This window comes from Panthera leo, chromosome A2, assembly GCF_018350215.1.
Source record: "Panthera leo isolate Ple1 chromosome A2, P.leo_Ple1_pat1.1, whole genome shotgun sequence".
Taxonomy (NCBI): domain Eukaryota; kingdom Metazoa; phylum Chordata; class Mammalia; order Carnivora; family Felidae; genus Panthera; species Panthera leo.
The window spans coordinates 32,218,764-32,244,810 of record NC_056680.1 but is presented as its reverse complement, the minus strand read 5'-3'; the positions used below and the strand labels follow the sequence as shown (position 1 = coordinate 32,244,810).

The window sequence follows — 26,047 nt, the reverse complement described above, 5'->3', positions numbered from 1 at the left end:
TTTATTTCCATCTGTCGATTAGGGGTGTGGGGTGTGGAGGTTCTTTGTCCATTGTTGAGGAGTTTCAGAGGCTGAATTTGCATTTGATGGCAAGCTCTGTTTTTTTCATTTCAAGAGTGGCCGACTCTACGACACGGCTTTTGGAAAGGGAGGTTTATTTGTTTTTAAGTATTCTTTTTGTAACTTAAAAGCATCTTGAATTATTAAACCAGTTATTTTCCGGGCCTGTAAATGTTTTCAGCATGTTGCCTTAAGTTTTCCCTGAGTCAGCACATAGTATTGCATGTTGGAAGACCTCAGTCAGAACCATTTCCTTAAGACGTCGGTAATTTTCTTCGGGGTTGTGATGTTTTCTTCAGGGTTGTGCTCATTCTGACAAGAGAGGGTGTTTCTCTCCCAGACCCCCACATTCATAGCTGTGGTGGGGACTCTGCTCGGAGCAAAGGTGTGTGCGCCACAATTTCAGACTAGAGAAAAGGATAAAAAAGAGAATCACAGGTGATAATTTAATACTTTGCCCTGATGTTAGACTCTTGCTTACTTCTAGCCAGGAGTCAAACCATGAGGTAAATCCTCCAACCCACATTTTATGAAAGACAATAAGAGAGAACTTGGTTGGAGTTATAACTAAAAAATTCTTTTTTTGTGCTTTGAAGCCAAATGCTTTTACAAGAGGCAGAAAAAGAAAAAGAAAAGAAAGAAAAAACACCCGAGTCAAACTGATGAAAACCAGTCAAAATATGGCCTTGTTGTGGCTGATACAGCTACCCTGGCTGGTCCCAAAACACAGAAGGCTTCTTCAGGCATGGCTCTCAACACTGATTGAACCAGATTTCTGCGTCAACTGCTTGAAAGCTGCACCACACATTTCCTGAGTATATTATTGAAAATTATCAGACCTGTTTTGTTCATTACCGGGAGCCTGAAAAATGACCGGCAAACGTGGCTGCAAGCCTTTCTCTAGCAAGTGGAGGCCGACTTTGAAACAAATGTCCTCGCAGCCTGTGAATACATCATGTAGAGCCTTGGGCCTTGGGGCAGGTTCCCTTCCTAATAACTCCAAGGAAATCTCCACTGGCCCCTGAAGAGGGTGGACAGCCTCCCACCTAAGTCTGTTCACTTAATAAGCACTCACAACCTATGGTTCGTTGTCAAGGAGCAAATGTGTTCATTCTTAGTATTTATTTGAGACAATATTTATTGATACAGAAACCATAGCAAGAAATGTTTTTCCTCTTTATGTCAAGAAATCTGAATTACCGCATCAGGAAATCAGGAGATTATACCCTGTGAGGACTGGAAGGGACATAGCTCATGACCCAACTCAGTTTTATAGAGAGGCTCCTAAGATCCCCAGGTGAATTAGGCCTGAATGGGGAATGCCAGAACCCCAGCCAGAGGTCTCTGTGCTATAATACATGTGGCAGTCGAGGTCTTACTTTTGCTAGCTCTTCTCTTTGTTTTCGGCTAAGACTAGACTCCTCAGCTCTTATTTCTCCTGATATTGCTAACAGTTCATTTATAACCCTTACCCCCTTCCCCCCCATCTGACTTTGAAGAACCTGAATTCATTTAGGCCTTGATTAGTGGTAATTATTTACCTGTCAGACCCCAGCTGGACTGCATCACCAAAGCTGAGTCACATAGCCTTGCTTCCAGTGACTGCTTCCAAACAATTAAATCAGAGAAGCACCTGTGTAAATATGTAATATTTGGCGATAAGAAAATGATTAGGCAACAGACACTGAGCTGAACTGCTGAAAAAAAAATAGTGAATATTTTCCCCTGGGGGCTTTTCACATATGCCTTTAAGCGTTTCCAATCTCAAGAAGAAGGTCAGGTTATTTTCCCACCCCTCCTACCCCTTGTTTGTGTGGAAAATATAGCTCATCTGATACCACCAGATTTGATTTGTTTGCAAACATTAAAATTTCAAGGAAACCTTCTGTGTAAGCTGAAAGAGAAGAAGTTGAAATAGGGTGACAGACTAACCACTGATTTTCTTTTCCAAAGCCAAACTCTCTATCTCAATAGACAAGCTGACAATTGAAACTCATCTTGGACAGTGATCTCTGTTGTTATTTGAATTTAGGGCTTCAGTGATGAGATTCAAAGTGCAGGAGAGTGGAAAGAGTGAGAGTTTTTGAAAACAGACCAGGAGATGAATCCCAACATTACCACCCGGGAGAGCTGTGTGACTTGTAGCACGTTTGGAGCCTCAGTTTCCAAATCGGTTAGAAATGACATAATTCTTAACCCAACATGCCGGGCCGTGTGTAAAATGCCATTCTCGGTGCCTGCTGAGCAAACATTCACTGTGCTCCATTCCATAACAGTAGACTGGAAAATCTATTCAGTATTCCATAGTTAAAACTGTTGGTGATTTTTTAAAATTGTTTTCTGATGAAGATCACTTTTTAGCAATAGAATGTATCACCAGGAAGTGATTCTAAATTTCTCTCTTATATTTCAGAAGCTAACCTGCCCTCGTTTTGGTATTTGTACCTTCCTTAACACAAATTCATATGGACTGACTATAAGAGAATCTTTTTTACAATTGGGCATAAAAAGATACTGACCCTGGCTGACCCTCATTGATTGTTTGCTGTTTCATTCGACTTGGCTGGTATTTTTAGCTAAAGGACATCTACAGGTGAGTTTTCATGGGCCCACTCCTGTTGTGTTCCTTGTACAGTTACGGATGCATTTTTGTGCAGAGCTCAAACCTGTTTCATCTCTTCCCAAGCTCTGCGATCTTGAGCACGTTAAATATTCTTAGCGCTTCAATATCTTCACTTGTCAAGTGGAGAGGATGATAATTAACGCGTAATGTTATTCGGAGAATTCAGTGAGTAACCGTAGAGAACTTAGAACAGTGACTTGAACAGAGGGAAAAAAACCCTGTAGTTGTAGTTGTTACATTACTGACACTAATGTAAGCAGCTTACAATAGAGCTGGTCTCACAGAGCTAGTGTGCAGAACAGAGCGTTCAGACCCTCAATCAAATCTTTCCAAGTCGAAAATGTTACTGTTAAAAAATGTTATCCTCTTTCATAAAAGTTCTTAATTTCATTTAGTTTGAATGCAACGTTTTATTTGTGGTTTCCGAATTAGACAACGAAAAGTAAGAATGCCTTCTATGGAATGTTACTAATTATTCATAGAAGCAGGTCCAGTTGTCCTTGGACCTTGAGTCTAAATTGAGATAGTCACTAGTTTTTAAAATCCATAGGATACCATTCACTGTCTGACCTCAAGTTGATAGGGAATAATAGCAAAAAGTTGTCACAAGTCCGGCTTTATTTACTATCTATTTTAAAGTGAACATTTTGAAACCAGGATATGGAATGTTTGAGGATATAGATGTATCTGATTCTGCTGCACTAAAATGGGAAGTTACTCGAAGCTACCTGATCGCTTTGTCTGTTTGATGTTTTCTATTTTTGATGAGCCCTTTGCTTGTTGGTAGAGCTGTCTTACTACTGTAAAAAGTGACTCTCCTGAACTCCCCCACGATTCCTGAAGCCAAAAGATGTACTTAAGTTGTGACAGCACAGCTAATGTAGATTTGTAAAAGGCTGTGAAAGGAGTTATAAGTGCAAAACTTAAAGATAAGAAGGATCATTTTACTTGGGGCACATCCTTTCCCTTCCTAATCCGTTAAGCAAATTGATTAGTGTTAAATGAAAAGATGTGGTGGGGTGATTTGCTTTAGAATAGAAAAAGCACTTGGAATTATTAAGCTGCCTACACATCTGTAAAATAAATTTACTCTGAAATTTCCATTAGATCTCACTGAATTCACTGAGCAATATGGCCTCCCTGTTTTGTTTAATAGCTCTTCATTCCCAAGGGTGTTAACTCATTGTGTTAGACCAGAGCTTTAATGTTCTTCTTCCCCGAGGCCTTATCACTTATCTACAACGTTGATTAACTCTGTACATCCATATACTGTGGTCCAATTGAATAAGCTGTATGACAAGTATCTCCACAGTAATACCATAAAATCTAAGCAGAGAAATAGATGGTACACTGATAAATAGAAATGCATGCGCTAAATTCTAAAAATATGTTTTCCCCTTCTGCAGTTTCAAAGCCACAGTTTAAATACCCCAAGCCCTTTCCGTAAATGCATCAATGTATTACTCTCTACATTTGCTTTCTTTTTTTCTTTTTTTAGTGAACATTCATCCAGTTTTTCTAGGAAGTTGAAGAAATCATTATTCTAATACTACATTTTTGGTCACTTATTTATCATTAACCTTAAATTTTTTCATCTGGTTTAAATATTCTGCTAGTACCTCTTACAGCTGACTTTCTGGTCAATTTCCACTTAAATTTCTGCAGGTGCAGACTCTCAGGCAGCTATTTATTGATTGTCTGTCTCCTTGCTAAAGGTTACTAACTTCATCAACAGTAGTGCTATAAATTACACCTGTTAAGATTCTCTCATTGTTGCTAGCTGACAATGTACTTTTGTTTTTTGGCTGTTCAGTGTTGTTGACCTGCATTGTGTCCAATCACTCTACAAAGACTGGTGGACTGAATTATTCCTGGGTACCATTACCCAGTTGACACTTTGAGCTCCTGAATCACCAGCTGAAACCAAAAATCTCATGTTTTTGGCAACAACACCCACAGTTTGTATTATCTTTAGTCCAAAGAGGCTTTCAGAGCATGAAAAGAGTATTGAGTCTCCAAGCTTTTTCCTCCTGCCTCCTTTCACCAATGCATGGCATTCAGGAACGTAGACTTGGGATAACATCCTTAGTTTGTTGTGTTTAGAAAAAGAAGAAATAAAGTCAACTTGCTAAAGATCTGCCTAAAGAACAATTAACTTAAGCATTGCGGCATCAATACGAGCTAGATTATAGATCTGTGGGTCTCAGTTGGTTTACCACCAACCTTACATGGGTACGTCACCTAATTGGGAACAGTCTGTGAAGTTTTCTTTTTGTACAACTGAAAGCATTTGCAGACATGACAACAGCTATCACTTATTATGTTGGTCATGCACCATGATTGTTGGTCATGCACCATGATGGGGGAAGGGGCTGAAACTTACCAAGTGTAGGAAAGGGGAGACATCAGAGAATACAAATCTGAAATAAAAGAAATAGAAAAAAGATAAATGATACAAAAGATGTATAGGCAGAAACCTAAAATAACTTTGCCCTGTGAGTGTGTAAATAAACATATTCTCAAGTTTATTGAAGTATAATTTACATACTACAAAATGAATGTGCCTGTTTAAAATGTATAGCTCAGTGAGTTTTGATATATGCATAAACACATGTAACCATCACCTAAGTCAAGAAAGAGAAAATTTCCAACTCACTAAACTATTCTCTTCTGCTCCTGCCCAGACAACTTCCCAACCCAACCTTAGTTGCCGTTACATTACTATCAGTATAGACTAATCTATCTATACAAATGGAATCATGTGCTATATATTCTTTTGTGTGTGGCTGCTTTCCCTCAGCAAAATATTTTTGAGGCTCATTCATATTGTATGTATCAACAAACACTCACATAAACAGACTAGCAGACTATACTTTTTATTTTTTAGGTTCATACATAGGAGATGAACTGATGGGTTATATGGTAAGTTTATATTTAACTTTACAAGAAACTACCAAACTGTGTTCTAAGATACTTACACCATTTATGCTCCCACCATGAATGGGTGACATTTCCAGATCTGTATTCTTGGCAAATATTAGTAATGTTCCTCTTTTTTTCATTTTAACCATTTTAGTGGGTATAGAGTGGTTTAAAACTGCATTTCTTTGGTGACTGTGATTTGAAATATCTTTCAGTGCTTATTGGCCACTTACATATTTTTTTCATTTGTGAGGTGTATGTTCAATGCTTTTGCCCATTTTTAAAATTTGGTTGTGTTTTTATTATTGAGTTATGACAGTTTTTTAATATATATATTCTGGGTAAAGATAAGTATTACAACTATTTTCTTTGAATTTTTGACTTGACATCTTTTTTTGTGGTTGTTTTATCAGGAGCAAAATTTTTAATTTTGATGAAATCTAATTTATCAGTTTTTCCAATGGTTGTACTTTTTGTGTCCTAAGAAATCTTTGCTTAACTAAAGTCACAACTTTGTACAGTTTTAGATTTTACATTCAGTTCTGGGATCTGTTTCTAGTTTATTTTTGTATGTGATAGGAACTTGGGTTCAAAGTTGATATTTTCCAACACAGACATCTGATTGTTACAGCACCAGTTTTTGAAAAGATTATCCTTTCTTCTCTTTGTTCAAGTTCACTGACCTTTACCTCTGCAGAATCAAACTGCTATTACACCTAGTGAATTTTTTCACTTTAAATATTTTTCTGTTTTAGAAGTTTCACTGGTTCTTTTTTTTAACAGTGTTCATTTCTGTTACTGTATTCGTGTTTTTTTAATCCAACTATTTATGATAGCTATTTTAAAGTCTTCGTATGCTAATTACATATTCTCTGTCACTTGTGGGTCTATTTCTGTAGCCTAATTTTTCTTCTGCTTGTGGGGGAAGAAAAAGGTTTTTTTCTAATCCTTTGCAGGTGTGGTAATTTTAGATTAGATGCGGTGCTTTCTTAATGTTGTACTGTTGAATGTTCAGGTTTTATGATGTTCCTTTAAATAGTGTTGCTCTGTGATCTGGCAGTCATTTAAAGTATGGATCACTTTAATCTTTATGAGACTTGTTTTTAAGATGTGTTAGGGAAGGTATGGAGTAGTCTTTATTCCAGGGATAATTTTGTATCATTACTGAGGCATGGCCATTCTAGGGTCTCTACTAACTGCTTAATGGTTTCAGTGATGTTTCTTCTCTCTGGCTGGCCTGAGCTTAAAGATGGTTCAGCCCAATGGGAGATAAGGTAGCCATTAAGTTAAATATTGTTCTTTCCCCAGTTCTGTACTTTGTGGAGTATTGCTCTGTATGGCTTGATAATCACCCAAAGGCTCAAAGGCGCCCTTGTGCATATTTTTTGAATTTCTTTCCTAAATATCTCTTTCCTTTCTAGTACTTTGTCCCACAAATTCCAGTCACTTCAGCTTACTCAGTCTTTGAACTCTGTCTGTTCCAGTTAGTGAGGGCCCATGTTCTACCTGGGCTTCCTTTCCCTGACTAGCAATCTGAAAAGTATCTCCTGGTTAAAAAAAAAAAATTCTATTACATCCTTACCTCATCTGTTTTATTTTTCTTAGGGATCATAGTCTTGTGCTGTCTGTAGTCCATGGTCTGGAAACAGTGGTAATATATAGATGTTTTCAGTTTTCTAATTGTTTATGGTAGGTGGTTTCTTCAGTAGCTGTTAATCCATCATGGCCAGAAGAACAGGTATATTTTAAAATTTTTTTAATGTTTTTATTTATTTTTGAGAGACCAAGAGACACAAAGCATGAGTGGTGGAGGGACAGAGAGAGAGGGAGACACAGAATCCAAAGCAGGCTCCAGGCTCTGACCTGTCAGCACAGAGCCTGACAAGGGGCTCAAACTCACGAACAGGGAGAGATCATGACCTGAGCTGAAGTGGGACGCTTAACTGACTGAGCTGCCCAGTAGCTACTGTATATTTAATGTAAAGGTATTAAAAATACCTACTATATTTTTAAAGAGTACAGTGAAGGTAGTTACTTTACTACAAATAGGGCTGTAGTGTTCAAGGTTACCTCAGATGGGATTCATTCCTCTAGAGATCACTAGTCAAAATCAGGTTTTGAGATCTATGCTGTAAGTATCGATGGAGGTGCTTTTCTCAAACAGGAGTTGCTTGTATTCTACTTTTTGTGAGTTTTGCTGTAAGACACTTGCATTGTAATTTACTTAAAATATTTTAATTAAGTTGACTTGCCTGTAACTTTATTTGAAAAGTAAACTCTACAACATTATCATAAATGGAGTTGAAAAACGAATTGTATTTTTCTTACACATATCGAAAAAAAAAAGGTTTCATTTTAAAGAGTAATTATCTTTGGACTCCTGAAGACATCTTATACCCCACCAGGGGTATTTTTCTACACCTAGCCATGCTAGAATAGATCATACAGACATTGGATGAAGAAATAACATAGGTAATAGAGATAAAAAATGTAAAGTCCATTTTTTCATTTGTAGTTTCTGATACAACCATAAAATTTTAAAACTAGGATGGTCTTAGAGAATATCTAAACCTACTCCCTATTTCACAGATGTACTGGTTTCTTTTCAAGGCCTCACAGCTGGCTAATTAACTCAATAGATAATCATCAAGGGCTGAGCATGATCTAGGAGCTTGGAATACAGCAGTGAACAAAACAAGACTTCTTGGAGCTTATGTTCTAGTGAGGAATGGAACCCCTTTCTTTGGCTCTGTGTCCAACTGTGTATTGTTTACTGGTCTATTTACAACAAAAGAGACTACCTGAACCTTGTAATACCTGTCCCCATCCTGTCTCTCGGCACCTTTAGAAATAAGGTTTTGCTTTACGAAAAATCAACCCAGTTCCATAATCATCTTATTCTAATTCACCTGAGATGTGCCAGTTCACATGATGACACTTTATTCTTCCTAATGGGGCTACTTCTCATGCTTTTTACTTTAGCCATAAAAGGGAAAACAAATCTCTCCTTTTTACAAGGAAGCGCCCATTACCCATTGCAATTATGTAATGTGGAATTTTGTGGGATATGGTCAACCTCTGGTTGCAACACACATTAGAGCTTTTAGACAGGGTCTTCTGGTTTCTTATCTCATCTTGTGTCATGATCTTGTTCTTGTCCTATTCTAGTCTCTCTTGATATATCACTCTCTCAAGGTGTTTGTGCTGTTTATCTGTATCAGTTCCCATGTCCCAGCTCTGTCTCCTTTCAGACCTGGAAACTTACCAAATCAAGTCTCTTCTGGTCTGAGGAACAGAAGTCTCTACTCTGACATTCCAGTCTTGAAAGCAGACTCTGTTCCTGACAACTTCAATGTTTTTTACAGGCACAGCCACCCCCAGAGAGGCAGAAAGGGTAGGATGGAAGAAATCATCAGAAATGAGTTTGGGCACACAGTTGACTCTCTTTTGTCTTTAAATCTGTGGAATTAGTGAAAGCTTCTATGAACTCATGGAATTTTCAGCCTTTGGAATTCCCAGACGTCTTCAGGTTGTCTTTGAAGAATGCTTATTTTACAACGTGTGTTTTTCCTTGGAAAAAGAGAAAAGCAGAGTGAGCCTTGTTAAAGGGATAGCTGAGACTTGAAGATAACTCCCTTTTATATGAAGGCTTTGTGCAATGCACTTTACATGCTTTTTCACTTTTGACTTCACAGCAATCTGATGAGAAATGAACTATAAGTATGAACTCATTTTAAAATGAAGACGTAGGCATAGAATCTTGAGGAGACCATTTAGCTTACTTAACGTCAGTCAATCTATAGTTAGGTCAAGATTCAGTTGTGTTTGATACCAATGAAACCCTTCAATAGCTTGTTAACATCAGTGTCAAGGTAAAATCATGAATACAAAAGTATGTATAAAACATTAAGCATAGGATTTGTCCTTGTATATTCATTTGATAGCTGAACTGACACAGAGTCTGTGGGATTTGTCTCAAAAATCACTAAATGAAGTAAGTGGTGGTCTGAATCAGAACCGTATTCTTTTGAATTTTATTCTAAGGTTTTTCCAACACAGCATTGTAATTCCAGGAGAAAACCTTTCATCTTGGCAGTGACTTGGTTAAAACCCAGTGTATGAACAGTCACAACACAGAGATTTTCAAGATAGAGTTATAACACTGGCATTATGAAAATATTCAATTATTTTGAATTCAACAACTATTTATTCAAAATATTTATTGAAGGGCGCTTGGCTGGCTCACTTGGTTAAGCTTCCGACTCTTGATTTTGGCTCAGGTCATGATTTCACGGTTGGCGAGTTGGAAGTCCTGAGACAGGCCCTGTGCTGACAGTGCAGACCCTGGTTGGGATTCTCTCACTCTCCTTCTCTCTCTGTCCCTTCCCTGATCTCTCTCTCTCTTTCTCACTCACCATGTGTGTGTGTGTGTTTGTTTATTTATTGAGAGAGAGCAGGGGAGGGGCAGAGAGAGGGAGAGAGAGAGAACCCCAAGCAGGCTCTGCACTATCATCACTGTGCCCGACATGGAGCTCGACTCATGGATTCATGCCTTGAGCCAAAATCAAGAGTGGGACATTTAACCGATCAAGCCACCCAGGTGACCTTCATGTCCTTTTACTGATTATATTATGCCTTTCTGCTACTGGGCATCCCTAATAAGCTATTCTATTACCAGATTAAAACAAAATTGTCTTGTTCTGTCTAGATTAACTCTCTTTTCCTGAAAGACTGGTAGATAAGTAACAGGTGAGAATACAGTGGGCTCTGTCTCTTTCCTCAAAATGCCTTGTTAGGATACATGCTGTTTGAAAGAGGAAAAATAATAATAGTTCAGTCAGAACCACACAGTCATTGAAAATAATCTTGTTTCAATTGCCGTCACTGCAAATGCAATTATGGCCAATTCTCATGAGTCTCTGCTAATGGGAAGAGGGTGTAACATGGATGGTTGACAGGCTCAGATAATCCAAATAACTGATTTTCAGCATTTCCCCCACTAAACATATTCACCAGAGTTGCTAGCAAGTAATGGAAATTGCTGATTCTAGTTTCCTTCCTCTCCTCCCCACACCCAGGCCCTCCAACCCCAGTCACCCTTTGATGGAGATACAGTGAGCAATGAAATGGCCATAAACCTGTGGGAGGAAGAAGAGAGAAGGAAAGTCCATCAATCCTTGAATAAATTAGAGCTATTTTAATCCAACGCTTTAGAAATGGAAAGTCCTACTCCTATAGAATATTGTTTTGCTCACTATATTTGTACAAGAAATACATCTCAAATGACATTTTATTAAATCCTCATCACAGAACTAATGTGTCAATTCATTTTCTCTGTTTAAAAACATTAACATTACCGATAACTTTTCCTTGACCTTTGCCCTCTGTCTCAGACCTGCCTCCTTTTCTCAAAAGGAACACAACAATCCTGATGCTTGTTTGTCATGACAAACAGTGTCCAGCTTTTTATCTATTCAAATTGCTTTTATGTATGCATGCAGAAATTCAGTCAGAGAAAGTAATCATGTCCTTTTGGTTGGCAGTAATGGTAGACGATTCGATTGTTGAGGCGCGAGATAGATCTGCTGTGCATTGCCCACATGACTCTTCCATGAAGGACTCCTTGCCTCATTATGGAATGTCGTTAGCAGACAGTCTTCAGCTGTCAAGCCCTTCAGGGACTGACGACTTGCACAGAAGCTCCTCAGCCTCACCCCTTTCAGATTCAGCCAGCGTTCAATAACCGATCCGGTTCCATTTGAAACCACTGTGCACATTCTTACCCCAGTTCAGTGCAAGACTCTAAATGTTGGCCCATCTTGGGACAACTCAGAATGAACTTTTAGGTTCAGAACGCTGTGGAGTGACTGAAGCTGCCGTTGGGCCTGCATTGCAGCTCAGCTTTTTCCTCTGACCGATCCTGCTTCCTCAGATACTGATAAAATGAATATTCCTTAATAAGTTTCCTGAACAGTAAACACCGTCTTAGAGTCTGCCTCCAAGGAACCCCTTCTGTGACATGTGTCTCGCTTGCTTTTTCACTCAGTGGTATGTCTTAGAAGGCTCATTTGCTAGTAAAATAGATCAGCCTTATTCTTTTAATATTCTTACAGTATTTGTGTCGGAAACTGAGTAGTTGTTCATCAAAAGCCTGGTTCCCATTCTTCCCGAACCTGTATCTGGACCACGCCATGAATAGATATGGCTTCGGTTACCGCATTCTGGCCACCGAATTGTGGAAAGAAGTGCTCTGTGACCCAGGCTCGATCTATTCAAATGTCAAAGTCTTTACTGCCTTTCCCCATGCCTTGTGTGCTAGCAGAATGCAAAAGATTTAGCAGAAGTTTCCAAGGTCTCAGGGAATGGCAGAGCCACCTTTGAAATAAGGTTGGGTAACTGAATTACCACATAGGCTGTCCACGAACCACACGACAAATTGTGAATCTGTTGAAATATTTAGGATTATTTCTTCAAGGAATTCGCTTCTCTTATTTAAAAGTGAAAGGACCTTTCAGTTGTTTCCAGTTTCTCTCACTAATGCAAACCACTCCATTCTAAATATTTTGTGCCTGTCTTCTTGGGTGTGTTTCTGTAGTGTTAAACACAGTGAAGTAGACTTATTAGGTCTTGAGATGATGTATAAGCTTTAACATCAATGGATGTTTTCACAGTCCTTTCCTAAATGGTGAAACCAGTTTCTACTTTCATTAGTAGTGCATTGGAATACCTGTCTCTGATCATTTAAACCTGGAATTTCACTTTTGACCCCCAAATATTTTCATTCGTGGTTGAATTTTAGTTGGTTTCACATCTCAAGTTCCAGGACATAAAATTTAAAAAATAGTAGACACTGGGGGCACCTGGGTGCCTCAGTCAGTTAAGCGTCTGACTCTTGATTTCAGTTCAGGTCGTCATCTCGCAGTTCATGAGTTTGAGCCCCACATTGGGCTCCACACTGATGGTCTGAAGCCTGCTTGGGATTCTCTGTGTCCCTCTTTCTCTGCCCCTCCCCTTCTCGCTCTCTATCACTCTCTCAAAATAAATAAATACTTTTTAAAAAAAATTATAGACGCTTGACACTTACAGTTTCGTCTCCTTGAAGGTAGTCCCTAACATTCATGCCATGAAGTTACTCACCCTGTTGCCATAGAAGGAATTTGAACTCTGTATGCCAAGACCGATGTATACCCATGTGTGCAGAGCTCCTGAATGAGCCCTATCAACTGACCAGATTCTACCTCAGACAGCTTTGCTGTTAACTATTCCTCATTCAGTAAAAGGTGAAAGATTTATGCAATCTGAAGGGAAACCAGAGTATTAACTATTCCTCATTCAGAAAGAAAAAAAAAATGATGATAAAAAAATATGCTACTGACTTCTATTTGTTGAGTATGTAATATATACTCTTCACAGAGCCTGTGCTCAGCATTTTATCTGCGTTCACTTATTTGAGTCTCGCAGAAGTCCTCTGATGTGGAAGTTTCTCTTGTTTAGCCCTGCTTTTCACCTGAGGAAATTGAGGTCCAGGTAATATATTTCACAGGTGAAAAAGCTAAGGTATAAACCTAAGGCCTTCGGACTCTAGACCCAGAACTAGAATCTCTTTCCTCTTGCACTCTGTTTATATACAACTCTCATCAAAGTCGGAGGGGTGACACATTATTTAATTCCATTTTGCTCACTGATAGAAGTCAAGGGCTGTGGTGGTCTTTGTGTTTGTGGGGTTAACCAAGTCATGAGGACATATGCTTTGTGACTGTAGAGGGTTTATTTTAATGGGTGGTACATCACATAGGAGGGGTGAGCCCTCTATCTCAGCTCTGGAGGAAAAAAAGCATAAAAGCATACAGTTCCATTAAGTCATTTAAAGGTTTAACAAAAAAAAAAAAACAAAAACAAAAAACAGTAAAATCTGTATTCTGGGTAGCTGCTTGCAAAGCAGCTATAATCGTTTGGCCAAATCACATCTTGCTCACTGTTCCTCCCTGAACTTCCTTTGTCCTCAAACTGAATATAACGCAGAGGAGGTCTGTGTGGGTCTGGGACATGATGGAATTTGGACCAGCTGTTTGCAAAGGTTACATTAGAAACTCAAAAAGCCAAAAGGGGTTGCAGTGAAAACTGGCTTCTGAAGTTGGAGTCCCCACATGGTGTCTCATGTCTATACCAAGAAACTACGGGTAGGGCTGGAACTGGCAACACATAAATCTTCCCGAGATGAAAAAAATGTTAAGCCCTATCGATGAGGCACAAGAACATATTTGACTTCCCACATTTCTTCCATTTTTGTGGTTTTTGAGGTTGCAGTAGAATTCAAACCTCTCTGGGTTCAAGTTCATCTAGTCTTGACAAAATATGACTTCCTGTGTCAGCAAAAGAAGGTTTTGATTAAAAAAAAAAAAGAGGACAATTAGATGAAATAGTTTTTACCAACTGTAAATGAATCAAGGTTAGATTTCCCTTAAAATATACAGGGGTCAAAAATCTGGGAATGAAACATAAGCATTGGGCTCATTTGGTGTTTCCTGAGGCCATGCCACGTTGGAAACCCTGAGTTCCTGTAAATCCCAAACTGGGTAAAGGGACAGGCAGAGCCCAAAGAAAAAGAAGGTTAAATGGGTATGGGCAATCATTTGAACAGAAGGCTTACATTTGGTTTCTTCTCAGGCAAATGTGTTTCTTCAAAGCTGTCATCCATTTGTGTCATGATATATGTTTGTTCATTTAAGCAACTTCTATTATGTTTGCTTCATGTCCACTACAGTTGCAAATTTGTTCTACAGCAGAGAATGGAATAGATGGAATCTCTTACAGTCTTTGGGGGAAGAGATAAGGAAATAAGCACAGCTATTCATAAGCCAGTATTTGCAAACTGAGCCCGGTGCTATGAAGAAAGTGATTGGGGTTCTCTGATAAAGAATGAAGGGAGAGACCTCTGTAGACAAAGTCTGCAGGGGAGATGTGGCCGAAGGAGAACCGTCTGATGGAGACACGTGCAGACTGAGACTGGGCAAAGTTCCTCAGGCTGGGGTGCTGCTCGAATAAAGACTCTGAGACTGGGGAAACTTCGGGCTGATTGGAGGCTGTGGCGAGAGCCTACTGGGACAGTGGGCGGCTGGCTCCAGCAGTGGCCAGTGGGTCTCAGACAATGAGATTGCTCTGGAGAGTTTTAAACAGGGAGGTGACAGGGTCCAATTTACATTGTAGGATTATCGGTCCAGCTGTGATGTTCACACTCCATCTGGGGGAGATAGGTCGGCAAGGGCATATACGGTGGAAGCGAAGAATGTAGATAGTGGGCAATTCTAATAGTTCAAGTGCAGCAGAGCAGAGGAACAAGAGTGAGATATATCTGTTTATCTGTTCTCTTGCCATTGGCTGGACCTCCATCAAAGCTGACATGCATGTGAAATGTTTGTGTAAGTTTGATTGTATTGCATGAATTCCATTAAGCCCTCTCAGGGGAAATAACAATTAGGGAAACCGCAAGGCCATTACTGCAGCTTGAAACTGTCAATTGCCAGAGACTGCAAGTATCCAAAGCACCTATATCCGTGATTATAGTAATGTGCAAAATAATTGAACTTCTGGAATTCTGCAAGCGTCTGCATGTGATGTGTGGTGCATGTGGTTGCCGGGTAGTGAGCTCGGGCAAGGATATTAGAAGGTGCACTTGGCTTTAGTCTCTTTTCCATCTCCTTGACGTGAGGTTGCATAGAGAAGGCAGTGAACTACCAGCAAAAATGAGTTTTGTTTTAATTTGTCTGTGTGTATGCTCATGGAATACCTTAAAAGAAGGGGAGGCATGATCTCTGTTTTCAAATGGCAGTGTGTGGAGACCAGAGCTATGAATTTTAAAGCTCCAGTTGAGATTTTTGACTGGCCTTTGTCTGTTCCACTGCCTGTGGAAAGGCTTCATCAAAAGCAGACATTTCTTTAAGCTGTGCTGAGCCAATGTCTTACCTATACATTTGTTTTTATTTTAGTATTTCATTGTCCACCAAAATGTCTATGGAGTTCTAAGGTTATTCATGAACTCATTGTTTTGGAGAAAGGGAATTGGATGTCCCAAACAGTAGGATTGCTAGGCACCACTGAACGGCCATTTGAGATCTGTGGCCATGAATTTAAAATGCTGTCGATCAGCACTTTTACTTTTAAAAAGTCACAATGCCATATTCTTCTAAGGCAAATAGTCTCTTCAGTGGGAAGTTGCTTTAATTCATTTCCCTTGATATCTGTGGTTTGAGTCTTTCTTTGATTAAGTGATCGGTATTTCCTGAGCATGTATTAGGAGCCAAGCGCTGTGCTGACAGATCATCAGTAATAAGATAAGGGAGGCAGAATGAAAAAAAAAGAAAAGAAGATAGAAGTAGGAGAGAGGGATGAAAAATAACTCAGGAAAAGAAACTTTAAAATCCTTCCGGTGTTCACTTTTTAGTCTGTCATTTTCCATCTGTATGGCCTTGGATGAAATCACTTTATCTACGTCTTTGTTGCCCTCTCTAAATCTGAAGTCTTAATTAAACTATAGAGTCCTTGGTGGCCTTTCAGGGAAAGGTGTAACTGCAGTGTCAAGTATGACACATATTTTATATTTCAGACTTGTCTGAAACTGATAAGCTCTAAGGATTTTGATATCTTATTTAACAGGTAACAACAGCAAGTAACTTTGATAAAGTTCTCCTCAGAGGTTGAGAACTTGGTGAAGTTTTCTGTACAGAAAAGAAAAAGAAAAAAAAATTGCTATTCAGCAGACTGATTTGCTCTAAATTTTTCCTGTTTCACCTATAAGACAAGAGCACAGGAGCTCTTGGGAGCTTTAGAGATTGTGTGTGTGTGTGTGTGTTAGGCTGAGCTGTGTGTGGGCAGTGTTGGCCATCTGTCTTTTTTTTTTTTACATCAAAATATAAAGCATTTGGGGATTTGTAAATATAAATATAAAGCCTGGGTGGCTCAGTTGGTCAAGCGTCCGACTCTTGATTTCGTCTCAGGTCATGATCTCACAGTGCGTGGGTTTAAGCCTGGTGTCTGGCTCCAAACCGGGCAGGGAGCCTGTTTAAGATTCTCTATCTTCCTCTCCCTCTGCCCCTGCCCCACTCACTTGCACACATCTCATTTGCTTTCACTTTTGTTCATTTCTGGGTCTCCATGTTGATAGAATCCAAGTGCTAATTTAGCTAAGTAAGTCTAATCCCCTAGAAGCCTCAACAGTCAGCCAATAATTCAGTGCCACACCACAGAACTTTCAGTTCAACTTCGCAGATTTGTGAAGGAGAAGGATTAAAAAGGGCTTCCCCCATAAAGCAGAAACAACACTGAAAAATCTACAATTATATAGAACTTTCCATCGTCCATGCTGTTATAGCAGCCTTTCCAGCTCCATTGTCTATAGGAGTGGTTCTCAGTCTGGGGCAGTTTTGCCTCCTGGGGCACATTTGCAATGCGTAGACACTTTTTGATTGTCATGGGTCAGAGGTAGATGCGGAGGCCAGGGATACTTCAAAATATCCAGCAATGCAGAAGACAGCCCTCACAACAATGTGTGATCTGGACCAAAATGTCCATAGTGACAAAGCTGAGGTCCGTATCACGGACAAAGAACCTGGGTCCGTATCACCCCTTTAAACCCAGAATAACATGCACCACTTTTCCAGGTTTTTAAGCTTGCTTAGAGAAAAAGCTAAAGATTGAATTTAATTTAGATTTTCGCATGATACGTCAATAGCTTTCTGATGCAAAGGACTTTCAAGTTTGTAACATCAAATGTAAAACAGGTCAATTGGTAATAATAAAAATAATAATCCCTTACATACATAAGGTCCTTTATAGTGTGCAAAACAAATTTACATATATCACTGTGTTTGATTATCAGTTCAGTCCTGTTTAAGAGTTATGGCTGGCAACATAACCATTTTATAGAAAGGAAATTATTTTTGCCTGTTGAATCTCTAGAAATGGCTTTTCAACTTGTTATGACACTTTAATTACTGAGGAGTCACCAACAAATCTGTCACATGTCAAGTGTTTCTAGGAGGAAATATTCAGGGTGTGGGCTGCCCATGTCTCTTCCACTGGGCATGAGTGAACTTACCTGGGAGGAAAATGGAAGATTAGGGACTGCCTGGGAAGTGGTAAATTGCATGGTACGCCACGATTGCGCCACAAAAATTAACATTTTTGGGTAGCAGCAGTAGATAACTGGAAGTGTCATTCTTACTTGAGCTGCCTTTTTTATAGAACCTAAAATAGAATGGGGTTTTGATCAAGGGAAATTCCTGGCCTCTGCTCTGTTCTTTGTATGGCTTTAACATGCTGTGGTCCATAGACCATAACTTGAAAATTTAGTGAAGAAAGGATCAGGGATATCACAGGCTCAGATGTTGTTTGGGTCTCTTTGGCAAGCCAAAAAAATAAGAATATACATGTGTCAAATCCATTAGACACTTAAAGGTCCTCCTTTGATTCTGGAAATGTCTTTAAGACAGTGCCAAAAGACCAGGCAGACACAAGGATTCAGGAGAGTCCTTGCTGAATGTGAAATGAGTTCTTGCCTTGTTCAGGATGGGCACAGAGCACATGGCATTTAAACCCAGGGTTTCGCAGCAGGCCGAGCAGGGCAAAGTGCTAGTTTGAGCACTAGCTCACTGAGACGGTAGCAGTTACACAATAGTGGATTTCCTCACCCCCTTGATGGGATGGTCTACTTTGGGGTAGCAGAGAGGATTAAAGCTGTGATGTAACGGACTTAGCAGAGCCAAGCACGTTGTAAGCACTTGAGGACAGCACAGCCTTCTTGAAGAGGCTGTGAGGTTTCGATTATGGCTCTTCTTGCTGCTATGATCCCTTTTCGTGGTATTTCCTCAGTATATCTGTTTGTTCGCTCTTGCCCGTGTGCAAGGCCACTATCCTAAATCAAACTCGTGACATGTTTTGCGAACACCTCGTGAATGACACCACACCCTGCCTCTGCCTGGAACCCTTCAAAGAACTTTCCCAAAGAAGTAAGTCTTCCTTTGCCTGTCCTTTAAATGTTGGAGCTCCTGAGTTTTTTCTCCTTATCCAGCTGCTGCTGCCATGAATTCCCTGATGCTGTGTTTTAATAAGCATTGTATACACCAGTGTTCACAGAAGCACTATTCACAGGAGCCAAAAGAGGGAAGCAACCCAGATGTCCATCAACACATGAATGGATAAACAAAATGTGATATATACACACAATGGAATATTATTCAGCCTTAAAAAGAAAGGCAGTTCTGAAAGGTGTGACAACATGGAACCTCGAAGACATTACACTAGGTGACAAGAGCCCGTCAGAAGAGGCCAAATGCTATACGAATTCACTCACCGAGACACTTAGAGAAGACAAACCTGTAGACACGCAAAGGAGAAGAGTGGTTAAAACAGCAAACTTTGTTATGGCATATTTTACCACAGTAGAAAAGATATTTAAAGTAAATAGAGTATAATACTAAAAGAAAAATTGCCAATAATTATTGATTACCACGTACCAGGCATTGGGCTGGTCACGTTATGTATAGTCATTCGTTTAAACCTTCCATGAACTCTTAGAGATCGGTGCTATGGTGGTTCGTATTTACCAACGAGAAAATTAAAGCCCTAAGAGGTCAAGTAAGCCCAAGGTCATGCAGTTAGGAAGTTGCAGAGCGGTGATTGAAACCCAGATAGCAAGTGCTAAATTCTTCCTCCCTATGCTTACTCCCTCACCTGGTGCCAGTGTGTTGACAACCATCACATTTTGAATCTCTAGCCCAGACCTTGGGAGCATGACAATGATGATGGTGCTATTGATGTTTTACTAACAATATTTTCAGGCTCTTCAAAAAATGATGAAATACTGCCCATCATCCCGATTTAAAGTTGAGAAATCTGAAGCATAGGGAGGTTAAATAACTTGTTCGAGTTCACTCATCCATGGCAGAGCCAGGATTTACACCTAGGTCAGTCTGATTTAAAGCCATATTCTTAAATATAACTGCGTTCTTGAATATCCCACAGCACCCTATTCTAAGATAAACTCTCTTTTTCTTCTCATATTTTAAAATTTCTGAACTGGGGATATAACTTATTATATCCACACAGTGTTCTTCCTGCATCCTGGCATTAACTTGACAGATGGACTTGGTAGAACTCAGGAAATAGGGTATTTATCACTCTAGATATACTAAGTGCTCAGAAGAACTTTGTTAGAACATGATGTGCCCCACGATTCCCAAAACCTGGCTCTTATGCACAGATCTAAACGAAAGAATCAGGAACCCAGATGAGAAGAACAAGTATATATAGGAAAGAATTCTCTTCTAGCAACTCAGTGAGATGCTTCTGGGACCAGAAAAACCTTGGCTATCCCACCTAGAGAGTGTGCCTATCTAATTTCTAAAGGTTTAACTCATTTTACATGATTTTGATCACCCCTGTTACAGCCACCTTTTTCTATTGTCCATGCTTCATTCCCTTCTTAGTGAGCATCTCTGTCTCACTGCTAAGAACTGAGACCCTTGGTGCCTCCGGGTCTTTTCATGGGCAGCGGTGTTTTGCATCAACTCACATTGTTGCCTCTTTACCAGTTTTACAATTGCCCTCAGAAACTCCAGAAAATGGAACTGGACAACTTGGAGCCCAAGCGCAATTTCTAAGACTTAAATCCCTGACCCCATAGAGACCCTAAGAGATGCTGTGGAATGCAAAGTCCACCACCAAATCCAATCTGCTTTGTTCTGTGAAAGAGTTCCCTAACAGCCATGAATCATTAGGCATCATAACGAAAGGGCCAATTTTCCTGCTGTATAAAACCAGCTTTTCATAAAAATAGGCATCCTTGATGTCATGGGTAGAATTAAGTGACCCGAATGCAATTTTTTAACAAAGGAAATAGTGGTTAAGAGTTTTTGCCATCATTTTTTTCCCCTGGAGTATATCTTGCCTGTACCCAAATCTAGATCTGGAATAGTTTACTGGTAATAATAATTAGACATTACCATGACAACTGCCACGTTGAAACATTGCTGGTGGCAGAAGATACGACTTCCCAGGAAAAAGATTTTTTGAGGAAATACATGTACTATTTCAAGGCATAACAACAATATGTATGGTTACTTTAAGATATACAACAATTTTCCCAATTGTTACTGATAATGTAAATCCAAAATGCAGTTGAAATTTCAGTGTGATGGTCACAACAATTTAAAGGTTGACTTGACTGCTATTACCTTCTAGAAGGAGAGGAAGGAGCTTGTGCTTGGAGAGGGCTGTCATCAAATATTCATGCTATAAAAATTCTGCAAAATAAAATGATGGTTTCTAAACAAATGTCAAGAGTTAGATGGCATTCGGTGAATGGTTCCCAGATGAGTGTAAATAGTGTTTCTTTAATTAAAAGCAAGCAAAAAATAACTAATTAAATGTCATGATAGGACAGGGAAAGTATAAAGAGAGAAAGGGCTCAGTGGGAAACCATGCCAGAGAATTGGACTCTGGTCCTGAGGAGAGGGCAGCCACGAGCACCTTCCTCATTTCTGTAGAGCTGGGTTCCAACAATGCCAAATAGTACCATTGTGGCAAAATCGCATCTACAGAAAGGAGAGCCTTAGGTAGGGAAGGAGCCTGCAGTAAATGTAATTGGGAACATATGTTGATGTTATTTTTTTTAACGTTTATTTATTTTTGAGAGAGAGAGCAGGGGAGGGGCAGAGAGAGAGAGAGAGAGAGAGAGACGGAGACAGAATCCGAAGCAGGCTCCAGGCTCTGAGCTGTCAGCACAGAGCCCTACGCAGGGCTCAAATCCACAAACCGTGAGATCGTGACCTGAGCCGAAGCCGGGCGCTCAAACCACTGAGCCACCCAGACACCTCATATCTTGCTATTATTCAAAATAATAGTAACTACCACTGACTGAGTACCTCATTTGTTCCAAGGAGTTTGAAAGCACTTTATGAACGCTATCTCACCAGGTGAAGCTTGTGTGTCAGGAAACAGCAAAGCACACAAAATCTTTTTTTTCTTTCTTTACTTTTTTTTTTTTTTTTTTTGCCAGAAATTGCTATTTTGTATTTCTCAAAAAGCATTAAATGAGTCTCAGAGGAAAACTTGGAATGTTGCTGAACTACCTTTGTTCATATTTTGAATTGGTATTGTTTTTATTTGAAAGTACATAACACGTTGTGGCGGGGGGGGGGGTTGTGGGCAGCACCGTAATCTTTGCAGGAACAAAAGTTCTAAAGCTTTAGCAGGGGCCACTGGGTCTCCACCACCACTCCTTTGTGAATTAGTTGCCATTAGGTAATGCCAGGATTAGGAGAAAACTAGGGCGTGCAACTTTAAGTGAGATTGGAGCACCGATCCCCCACCTACCCTGAACTTGCTCTGAACCACTTAACAGCAGCACCTCCTGTCCATCCTGGAGACACTGCCTGTTGCCAATCCCCCTTGTTGTTTTTATCTGCACTTTGTGTCTGATTCCATATCATCACTCCCCGGGATATTTCTACCCAGGTTGAAAACACACATCCCACTTCCAGGCATCTGCTTCACGTTTCCTGGATGGCCCAGTAATGTGTTTGTTTAGCTCACTTCACATTAGACTATAGATTTTGCCAGTGGCCTTTTGAACACCAGCCTCAGGATGTTTGTTTTTGTAAGTTTTTGTCTTATCTCACTTCCTCTGAAAAAGCCTGACTTTTCACAGCTTGGCTGAAGCCTGAATACGCAGCTCTCGCAGCTCTCTGTGCCTTGCCTAACATCTTGCCAGTGCATGAGGCTACATGATTTGCAGTTTGAAAATCATGACCATTCTATGTTTCATTTCACCAAGCAGGCAGAAAGGCATTCTAAGAACATAGACAAGAATGTATAGTAAAGTGCACCAGCAGTGGTCCCTCTGCCTCCTCTCTCTTCCTCCCTCGCCCTCCCTCCCTTTCCAGCCCCACCCCCTTCTCTCTCACTGGGAAAGTGGGATGAAGTTCAGTGATTCTCAAAAGCAAGGGAAGCACCTGGGGAACGTGTTAAAATGCAAATCCACAGACCAAGTCCTCAGAGATTCAGACTCAAAACAGCTGAATGAGTGCTGGGAATCTTTTTAACACCTCCTTTCCCCATTACCACCCCTAGCATGTTGATGAAATAGTTGGTAGATCTGAACGTAAAGAAACCCCAGTAAACTGGTTAAAATCTTCTATTTGAATATCTCTGTCTCAGACCTGGCTTTGAATTCTAGTTTAGTAATTGCCTGACTGGGTAACCTTCTGAATCTCTGTTTCCGTAAACTGTGGAGAAAAGGTTTTGTGAGGATTCAGTGGGCTAGGTGCAAAATGAATGTTCAAAAATAGTAGTTCTCATTAAATCATTATATTCTAAAGAAACACAAAAGAGATGAAAATAGTAGAAAACAGAATCTTATTAATGGTGTTGTAGGAGGAGAAAGTAGTTTTTAGTCTACGTGAAACTAAAGGCGAAACTTGGACTATGTATGAAAGACAGAAAGCAAATGCCTAGCTCTTTTATTTCCAGGGGCCTTCAGCCCCTATCTCTCCCTTAACTTGGTCCTTTCCTCAGCCCCATCTCCGCTCAGCATCCTTTGGGAGATTTCTTGAATTCACTTCCTCAGGGAGGGTGACCTTCCTGACCTGTAGGTTAAATCCACATCACCAGTTACTTCCTCTTGATGTGTTCATTACATGTTATTGTTAATTACGAGTTTCATGTCTGCCTTCCTGCTGGACTGTGAGCCCCACTAAGAGGTGGGGTCTTGTGGGCTATTAGAGCCTTATTTCTATCAGGAGGCTTATTTCTATCAGGCTCATACTAGCCTGATGCATATCTTTGGAGGGAGTAAATCAATGTAAAGAAGATTTTTTAAAAATTCATGAGTGCTTTTCAACTAGGGAATGGAGTGTCTTGGGGATACCAACTTTCCTGTCATGGCAGGTCCTTCCAAATGGACCACTTGGTTATCGTGCTAAGGAAATCCCTTCAGGAATCCGTAAGTTCTCTTTCAGTTGGCCAGTTTTCCAGAACATAGGAAGAAAATCTTAGGCAGTTTCTTGAAGAAAGACAAAGTCATAACAAAGAGCTTTGTTTTGCCTTTTGCGAGGAGTTAGACAAATTGTACAAGGAAACGCCAGATGACAACATCAATTTTAATTATGTCTCAGTGAAACACCTGAAGGTACCATTTAAATGATGCACTGCTACAGTTCACAGGACCTCCAAAGGATGAAGGGAGAATTAATGAAGTAGAGACAGAATGATTTTATTTACCAAACTACTCACAGCTTTGCTGCATTTGATTTTGTTTTCTTTCCTCATATGGAGAAATTTTAGCTTGGCATTAATATTCCCACAAAAGAAAGGTGATTCACGAGGTGAATGAATTAAGCATTCTACCAGACTTGTGCTCAAAAGTTGGAAAAACAGCAAAAATCACACATTATTTCAAGCCTGGAAAAGCTGAGCTAATATTTTTTTCTCCATTGTCTTTCATTTTCTGCTTCTGGCCAAAAATAGAAAGCCACTTTTATATCCTTTTAAACATGTTCTTAGGGGAAAAGGCACCTTCCAAGTGGAAGCAAGAACGGAGAATAAATGCTAAGTTCTATTTCTTTTGGCATATAGACTTCATTTGAATTTTGTTCATAAGGCTGGGGTTTTCATTACTGCAGAATAAAAGTCTTAACTGGAAGCTTTGGAAAGGTGAAGAAGGCCACTTAACTCCTAGCCATGTTCTTAATCAATTTAGTCCTCATTACATCTGAACTATTCTCCTTCTATTGGCCAATTTCTCCAAGTATTTGTATTCCATTATTTTCAAAGAAAATCAAGAGTGCCATATAGAATGATGGTTAGGTGTGACAAGCATGTAAGCGTACATAAATTATACATTCCTCATTTATTTGCAAAGTTATGGAGATGCAATTTTTAAGGAATTTCTATACATTCCCCTATTCATTCCTTTGAGCCCATTTGTTTTCTTTCTTTCGAGAAAGAAAATACACTGAAAACAAAGACAAAGTGTACTCTCTGGCAAAGTATTAATAGCTCCAATAACAGAGTACCTCTGAGTTCTGGGAGGTCATTTTGCAAAGGCTCTGGACTTAGTCTGGTTGATGAAAGCCCCTGATACTTGTTAGTAGTTTGAGCTTTATCAGGTTTATCACTTGCCATAAGTACAAAGAAAAGCCAGTGTGGGGACAACCATCTCATCAGATAGGAAAGCCCTGAAACGTCCTGTGGTGATACCACACGACCAGCGAAATCCGTGAGAAAAAAGAGCATGTTGTTGCTCTCCTACATTGGAAAAAGCGACAAGAAAAGGATTACTTTACTGAAGCAGTTTCCAAGGTGAATTCCTTAGATGATATTTTATGGTCAAAAAGTTTCTGCATAAAAAGTCTACGCTATTTGTATTTGTAGAGTCACACACATTTTAGTCAATTAAAGACCTTAGGAATTCCTGAAACCGTGTATATTTTATCTAACGTTTCCCAAATTCATTTGACCCCTTTTTTATAGCACACCTATTAACAAGAACTAGACGTATTAAAAAGATAGTTCCTTGGGGCACCTGGGTGGCTCAGTCGGTTAAGCATCTGCCTCTTGATGTCGGCTCATGTCGGTCATGATCGTAGGGTTTCGTGAGTTCCAGCCCTGTGTGGAGCTCTGTGTTGGCAATGCAGAGCCTGCTTGGGATTTTCTCTCTCCCCCTCTCTCTGCGCCTCCCCCACTTGTGCTGTCTCTGTTTCTCTCAAAATAAATAAATAAACTTTAAAAAAATATATTAAAAAAAATAGTTCTTTAACCCATAAGTCCCTCTTTGCCCCCAGCCCTTCTCTTCCTTGAGACTCTATAATGCAAATTATAGTAGTTGCATGCCACACATATGTATAATGAATTATTAGTATTTTTCCACTTAATGCTTTTTGACTTTCTTTCCCTGCCATAAAATAATCTGAATTCTCCTATTTTAGAAATTTATGAAGTAAGGTCCCAGTAGGGGATCACTAGCATGGGGCGGGGGGGGGGGGGGGGGGGGGGGGGGGAGGGGGGGGAGGGAGGGGGAGGGGCGGAGAGGGGGGCGGGGTTGTGGGGCACATTCAACCACAGCTTACCAGTTAGGAATTCCATTCTGATGAGCTAACAGGTATGCACAGGGTGTGACCCAGCCTGGCTGTGAAGCCTATTTGTGTACTGACTGCCGAGTCCTCTCTACTTGCCCTGTGTTTGGTGTCTACTTACCCAGCGTGAAGTCAGATATGAGCACTGTGCCTGGCGCCTTCTGTCCCACTGCCTCTCTCACTCCAAGCATTTTATGGGGAGCTGGTACTCTGTCATCCAAATGACTCCCCTCATTCCCTGTGTCAGGTACACTTCATTTTTCTTGTCTTGGTTTCTGCAAGAGGCCACAGACCAGATGGAGGAAAAGTGAGG

General features: G+C 40.0%; 1 long non-coding RNA gene across 2 annotated transcripts; it reads right to left on the bottom strand.

Moving 5' to 3' along the window:
• Positions 1-26,047, bottom strand: LOC122214532. Of its 2 annotated transcripts, XR_006199933.1 has the most exons (6): positions 25,856-26,047; positions 8,871-9,175; positions 7,188-7,314; positions 5,067-5,103; positions 1,602-1,693; positions 1-467 (listed from the first exon to the last, which is right to left on the bottom strand). It is a non-coding gene; the product is annotated as an uncharacterized LOC122214532 (long non-coding RNA). The 2 variants fall into 2 exon arrangements; XR_006199934.1 differs by lacking the exon at positions 25,856-26,047 and having other exon boundaries at positions 8,871-9,278.